The sequence below is a fragment of the Megascapheus bottae genome, chromosome 10, assembly GCF_031878675.1.
Source record: "Megascapheus bottae isolate mThoBot1 chromosome 10, mThoBot2.hap1, whole genome shotgun sequence".
Lineage (NCBI taxonomy): Eukaryota > Metazoa > Chordata > Mammalia > Rodentia > Geomyidae > Megascapheus > Megascapheus bottae.
Window position 1 is genome coordinate 42,264,574 of NC_143518.1, and position 7,115 is coordinate 42,271,688.

The 7,115-nt window shown below is 44.8% G+C and overlaps 1 pseudogene; it reads right to left on the bottom strand.

Annotated features, from left to right (window-relative positions):
• Window positions 1-1,079: 1,079 nt before the first annotated feature.
• LOC150058322 (large ribosomal subunit protein eL19 pseudogene) lies at window positions 1,080-1,631 on the bottom strand (annotated as a pseudogene).
• Window positions 1,632-7,115: the final 5,484 nt, after the last annotated feature.

Below are 7,115 nucleotides of genomic sequence, written 5' to 3' on the forward strand. Positions count from 1 at the left end.
CTCAAGGCTAGAACTCTACCACCTCATCTGAGCCACAACACCACTTCTGGCTTATTCTATGTATGTGGTACACTGAGGAATTGAACCTGGGCCTTTGTGCATGCTAGGCAAGCACTCTACCATTAGGCCAAACTCCCGGCCCTCCAAAGTATTTTTCAAGGAGGTTTTATAGAAAAGAAAATGTAAGAACTGGAGATGTGACTCAAGTGGTAGAGCATATACCTAGCAAGTGCAAGGCTCAAAGTTCAAACCCTAGTGGTGCCAAACAAACAAGCAAAAACAAAACAAGCCCAAACAAGAAAAGAAAACAGGGAAGCTGTGTGCATTAAAGACTGGGAAACTCTTATCTCCAATTAACCACTAGAAAACCAGAAGTGGTACTGTGGTTCAAGGGGTAGAGTGGTAGCCTTGAGCTGAAGACCTCAGGGATAGCACCCAGGCCCAGAGTTCAAGCCCCATGACTGACAAAAAAAGAAGAAAAGAAAAGAAAACAGAGGCTAGCAGCAGCATGGCCTAGTGGTTGTCTAGCATACATGAAGCCCTGGGTTCAATCCCTCAGTACCACATATGCAGAAAAAGTCAGAAGTGGTGCTGTGGCTCAAGTGGTAGAGTTCTAGCCTTGAGAAAGCCCCAAGGACAGTGCCCAGACCTTGACTTCAAGCCCCAGGACTGACAAAGAAGAAAAGAAAAGAACAGCAAAAGGGAAAAGAAAGTATAAATTTAGATTGAATTTACGTTGGATCACCAAGCAGGTAATTTAGGGATTAGGAAGGAAGGCTACAAGAAGAAGCGCTATTAGCTTCATGATTAGTGGTGCAAGAAGAAGATGATGGTGCGTTCATGGTCACCTCCTGGCTTTTTGTTGTTGTTGTTTTGTTGGCCAGTAGCATGGATTTGAACTCACAGCTTTGCATTTGCTTGGCTAGCCCTCTGTCATGTGTAACACACTTCCAGTCCAGCTTCTTGCTGGTTCCTTAGAGATGGAGTCTCACCGTCATTTCTGTCTGGGTTGGTTTTGGTTTTTTTAGAGAAAGGCTTGTGTAACAGAGGCCACTATGTACAGACATGGGAGGGGAGCTTCATTTCTTGGTCTCTTCCTCCTGGGATAGAGTCTTGATCATCTCCTCCTCGGCCTGTAGGCGTTCCTCGCGGCGCTTGCGGGCCTCCGTGGTTTTAGACCGGGAGTCTCAGCCCGGTCAGCCAGGAGTTTCCTGCGGGCCTTGTCAGCCTTCAGCCTGTGGCTGTGTTCCATGAGAACGCGCTTGTTTTTGAACACGTTTCCCTTTACCTCCAGGTACAGGCTGTGGTCCATATGGCGGTCGATCTTCTTAGCTTCACGGTATCTCCTCAGCAGCCTTGGCAGAATCCTCATGCTCCTCATCCAGGTCACCTTGTGCGGCATGCGAGCGCTGGCTGAACCCTTTCCTGTGCCCTTGTCTACCCTTCCGACGAGCCAAGGTGTTTTCCGGCATCAAGCCGGAGAATGGACGGTCACAGGCTTGCCTCCGGATCTGCTGACGAGAGTTGACATTGGCGATTTCATTGGTTTCATGGGGATCCAACCAGACCTTCTTTTTGCCACCAAGGAGGACACTAGAGGCGGGCCTCCTCTGCAGCCCGAGCATACTCATGGCTGCGGCTGCAGCAGCGAAAGGCTGTCTGGGTTGGTTCTGAGCCACAGTCCTCCAGATTTTACATCCTAAGTAGTTAGGATTTCAAGCATGTCTCCTCAGTGCCTGGATACACCCCCCGGGTTTTCATTAATTCCGTAATTTCAGTGCAGAGCCTCAGGCGTGCTAGGGAACCACGAACCTCTGAGCTGCCTCCCACTATTCAACACGTTTTTAGGAATGTAGAGCAGCCCTTTAGTTAGGTTTGGCAGGAACTATTAGCTTATTTGCTTTCCTTATACATCTTCTTCCATTATTTATTATTGTTCTGTTTTTGTTCCAGTACCTGGGCTCGAAATTAGGGCCTTGTACTCCTACTGGGCTTTTCCCCCAACCCTTATATCATGGCTGGTGCTGTACCACTTCAGCCATGCCTCTAGTACAGCATTTTTGCCAGTCCTGGGGCTTGAACTCAGGGTCTGGGCACTGTCCCTGGGCTTCTCTGTGCTCAAGGCTACCACTTGAACCATAATGCTACTTCTGGCTTTTTCTGAGTAGTTTATTGAAGATAAGAGTCTCATGGATTTTTCTGCCAAGGCTGGCTTTCTTTTTTTGTTTTGTTTTTGCCAGTGCTGGCCTTGAGCTCAGGGCCTGAGCACTGTCCTTGGACTTTCTCAAGGCTAGAGCTCTACCACTTGAGCCTCAGCACCACTTCCAGCTTTTTTCTATGTATGTGGTACCAAGGAATGGAACCCAGGTCTTCATGCATGCTAGGCAAGCACTCTACCACTAGGCCAAACTCCTGGCCTAGGCTGGCTTTCTTAAACTGCAATCCTGTAGGCTTCAACTGCCTGAGTAGCTAGGATTACCAGTATAAACTATCAGCCACCTAGCTTTTCCCTTCATTCTTGGACCTTGTTAATTAAACTGAGAACATCCCAGAAATTTTTTCTTACTAATAGTGTCTAATTTAGCTGGCTAACCAGGTGTTATGCTTTTAAACACAGTGATATAAAGAAAACCCTGTCCTCTGTAGATGGCTAGTATTCAAGGCAGAGTATTGTGAACTCTGCAGTGAGGCTTGGCCAGAGGAAGTAGGAAGGAGGTATTAAACTTGGGAAATACTTACAGACAAGTCAAGCTTTTGATGGAAAAAGATTTTGATATTTAATTCTTTTTTTTAATTTGAAAGAGTTAATTGTGTGCATGGTAAAGTCTGAATAGTAGTCAAGGCAGACAATTCAAAGTATGTCTGCTTAAGCACAGTCAATGACTGTTAATGATTTTTGTGTATGTTAGAAATATTTTCTTTATTTATTTTTCTGGTCCCCAGCCTTGAACTCAGACCTTGGGCACTGTCCCTGGGCTTTTGTGATCAAGCCTAGTGCTCTACCACTTGAACCACAACTCCATTTCTGGTTTTTTGTGGCTAATCGGAGATAAGAGTTTCATAGACTTTTCTGCTCAGGCTAGCTTCAAACTGTGATTCTCAGGGCTGGGAGTTTGGCCTAGTGGTAGAGTGCTTACCTAGCATGCATGAAGATCCAGGTTCAATTCCACAGTACCACATACACAGAAAAAGCTGAAAGTGGTATTGTGGCTCAAGTGGCAGACCTAGACTAGCCTTGAGAAAGCCCAAGGACAGTGCTCAGGCCGAGTTCAAGCCCTAGGACTGGCAAAAAAAAAAATACATTATACTAAAATTCAAACTGTGAGTCTCAGATCTCAGCCACCTGAGTAGCTAAGATTATAGGCAGGAGCCACTGGTACCTAGCAAGAAAAAAAATATATATATATATATACACACACATATTTGTGGGTCATGGGGATTGAGCTCTGGGCCTGGGCATTGTCCCTGAGCTCTTCAGCTCAAAACTACCACCCTACCCTGGAGCCACAGCCCTACTTCAGGGTTTCTAGTGATTAATTGGAGATAAGAGTCTCATGGTCTTTAGTGTCCTGGCGGGCTTTGAACCATGATCCTCAGATCTCACCCTCCTGAGTGGCTAGGATTACAGGCATGAACCATTGTGCCTGACTTAGCTGGAAATATGTTTGTAAGCTTATATTTTATATTTCTTGTTTCCAAAAATTGGAATATTCTATATACCTGTGCTTCTCTGTTCTGATTCACTTAACAGTATTTTAGCAATCTTGCAACATCTGCTTAAAAGAAAACAAAACTACCCAAGTTAAGGCACCCAGTTTATTATTTCAGTGAAAACTACCTTAGAAGAGGAATTCATTTATTATTGTTATTATTATTTTATTATTATTATTTTTGCCAGTCCTGGCCTTAAGTTCAGGGCCTGAGCACTGTCCTTAGGCTTTCTTTTTTTGGGGGGGGGAGTGGAGTTGGGTGTTTTCCCTGAGCTCTTCAGCTGAAGGATACCACTCTACCCTTGAGCCAAACTCCACTTCCCATTTTCTAGAGGTTAATCGGAGATAAGAGTCTCAGGTTCTCAGGTCCTTTTGTGCCTGGGGTTGGCTTTGAACCTTGATCCTCAGATCTCAGCCTTCAGAGTAGCTAGGATTACAGGCATGAGCCACCGAGCCCAGCTGTCCTTGGGCTTTCTTAAGGCTAGAGCTCTACTACTTGAGCCTCAGCACCACTTCTGGCTTTTTTTCTATGTATGTGGTACCAAGGAATTGAACCCAGGTCTTCATGCATGCTAGGCAAGCACTCTACCACTAGGCCAAACTCCCTGCCAAAGAATGCACTTTATTAGGCTGCAAGATACAGTCTGAGAAATACATTGAAGGATAGCCCATTGCATAAATGTGTTAGTGCAGTGTGTGTGTGTGTGTGTGTGTGTGCGTGTGTTTGTGTGGAACTTGAACTAAGCCTTGTTGCTGTCCCTGAGCTTTTGTGCTCAAGACTAGTACTCTACCACTTTAGCTATAGTTCCACTACCGCCTTTTCCCCCCACAGTCCTGGGGCTTGAACTCAGGGCCTCGGCACTCTTCTTGCACACATTTTGCTCAAGGCTAGTGCTCTGCCACTGAGCTACAGCATCATTTCTGTTTTTTTCTGTGTATGTGGTACTGAGAAATCAATCCAGGGCTTCGTGCATGCTAGGCAAGCATTCTACCACTAGGCCACACTCCTAGCCATTACTGGCTTTCTTTGGAAGTTAATTGAAGCTAAAATTCTCATAGACTTTCCTGTCTGGGCTGGTTTTGAACCATTTTCCTCAAATCTCAGATTATTGAGTAGTACAGGCCTGAGTCACCAGAGCCCCCTGTATTGTAATTTATTTAAATTGTTCTGGAAACTATACTAGGGCTATTTCTATTTAATTAAATTTTATATAGAGAAGAGACAATACAAAATTATATAATTATATGATTGCTGCTAGGTGCAGGAAAAGTATTTAAGTATAAGCAAAGACTTCTAGCAAAGACTTCTTTCTGTTTCTAAGAAGCTATTCTTGACTTGCTCCAGCCATAGAGTGAGCATATTTCTGAGGATGGAGGTGAGGAGGTAGTGAGTATTTTTGCAGACTTTTTAGACTATGGGCAGATCAGGAAGGGGACTTAAGAGCTGGTCATTTCTTGCATGGATAGAGATAAGCTAGCCACAGCTACTATTCTACTAAAATCAAAGACCTAGGCTGGAAGTTTGGCTTAGTGGTAAGAGTGCTTGCCTAGCATGCATGAAAACCCAGGTTCAATTCCGAGGTACCATATACATAGAAAAAAAGCCAGAAGTGTTGGGCTGGGAGTTTGGCCTAGTGGTAGAGTGCTTTGCACAGCATGCACAAAAACCCGGGCTCGATTCCTTGGTACCACATACATAGAAAAAAGCCAGAAGTGGTGCTGAGGCTCAAGTGGTAGAGCTCTAACCTTGAGAAAGTCCAAGGACAGTGCTCAGGCCCTGAGCTCAAGCCCAAGACTGGCAAAAAAAAAAAAAAAAAAAGGCCAGAGGTGGTGCTATAGCTCAAGTGGCAGAGCTCTAGCCTTGAGCAAAAAGTGTCCAAGGACAGTGCTCAGGCCCTGAGTTCAAACCCCAGGACTGGAAAAAAAAAATCAAAATCAAAGACCTTTTAGGGGCGCTGGCTGTCACAGGAATGACCATACTCCTCTTCAATAGCCCACATTCTTGCCCATCCATGGATGTCACCCTGCTGCCTCCTGATTTGACCTGTTATCATGGCTATTTCTCTCACCTCTCTTGCTATTAGGAGAAACATGTAGTATCTGAAAAAGACACAAGATAGGTTTTACTGGTCTGAGTAGCAAGCATCAGGGAGGAAAGAGCAAATGAGTCATTTGTTTAAACCTCCCTTCCCCCCAACGAGTTCTCCTTTTTATCTAAGTACATTTTGTCCTTTCCCTGCTGATGTTGGAAGAATTTGTTTTAGCAGTTGCATGATTCTGGGTGACATCTCCAAGCTTCAGGCTCCTCATCTGTAAAAGGGGCAAATTCCCAGTTGGCACAAGTGTTGGGAAGATTGAAAAGGCCAATAGATTATATTTTTCCAAGGTCTTACCAGAATGGAGTTTATAAGGCAATGTGTTATCTAACCCAAGGCACTAGATATAAGCATACTCCATTCTTCCCAGGGATGTGACTGCCACGCCAAGCTTCCCATACCCTATATTCTTTATTAAAACTGTTCCTAGCTGAGAGTGTGGTGGCTCACACTTGTAATCCTAGCTACTCAGGAGGCTGAGATCTGAGGATCAAGGTTCAAGGCCAGCCTGAGCACAAAAGAACCTGAGACTCTTATCTCCAATTAACCTCTAGAAAAGAGGAAGTGGGGCTTGGCTCAAGGGTAGGGTGGTAGCCTTGAGCTGAAGAACTGAAGGACAACGCCCAGGCTGAGTTTAAACCCCAAGACCCACAAAAACCAACAACACCAAAAAAAAAAAAAAAAAAAAAACTTCCTGGGGCCGGGAGCGTGGCCTAGTGTTAGGGTACTTGCCTAGCGTACATGAAGCCCTGGATTCGATTCCTTGGTACCATATACACAGAAAAAGCTGGAAATGGAGCTGTGGCTCAAGTGGCAGAGCATTAGCCTTGTGCAAAAGTGCCCAAGCACAGGGCTCAGGCCCTGAGTTCAAGTCCCAGGACTGGCAAAACAAAACAAAAAAACCAAGCAAACAAAAAAAACTGTTCCTGAAAATGTATCATCTGCAGGGAATTCCTACCAGATTTCTTGACATTATATAGCACTTTATGGCTGGCAAAGGGCTCTTAGCAACCATGATCTAATTTGGACCCCCTTAGCGAACCTTCTGGGCCAAGACACATTTTAACCTTATATAACAAATGACATCAGAGAGATGGATAGAAGAAAACCAAGGCTCAGAGAAGACACATAGATAAATAGCTGAGGCCAGCTCTAGAAGTTACTTCTAGAGTTCAGATACTTCTCCACTTATGAAAGGAACACATCAATGTCACAAGAGTTGGAAATAACGTACATTGAAAACGTGTTTAATCCACCTCACCTACCAAGCAGCCTAGCTTGGTAGCACAATGCTGTAGACTGGTGTAGT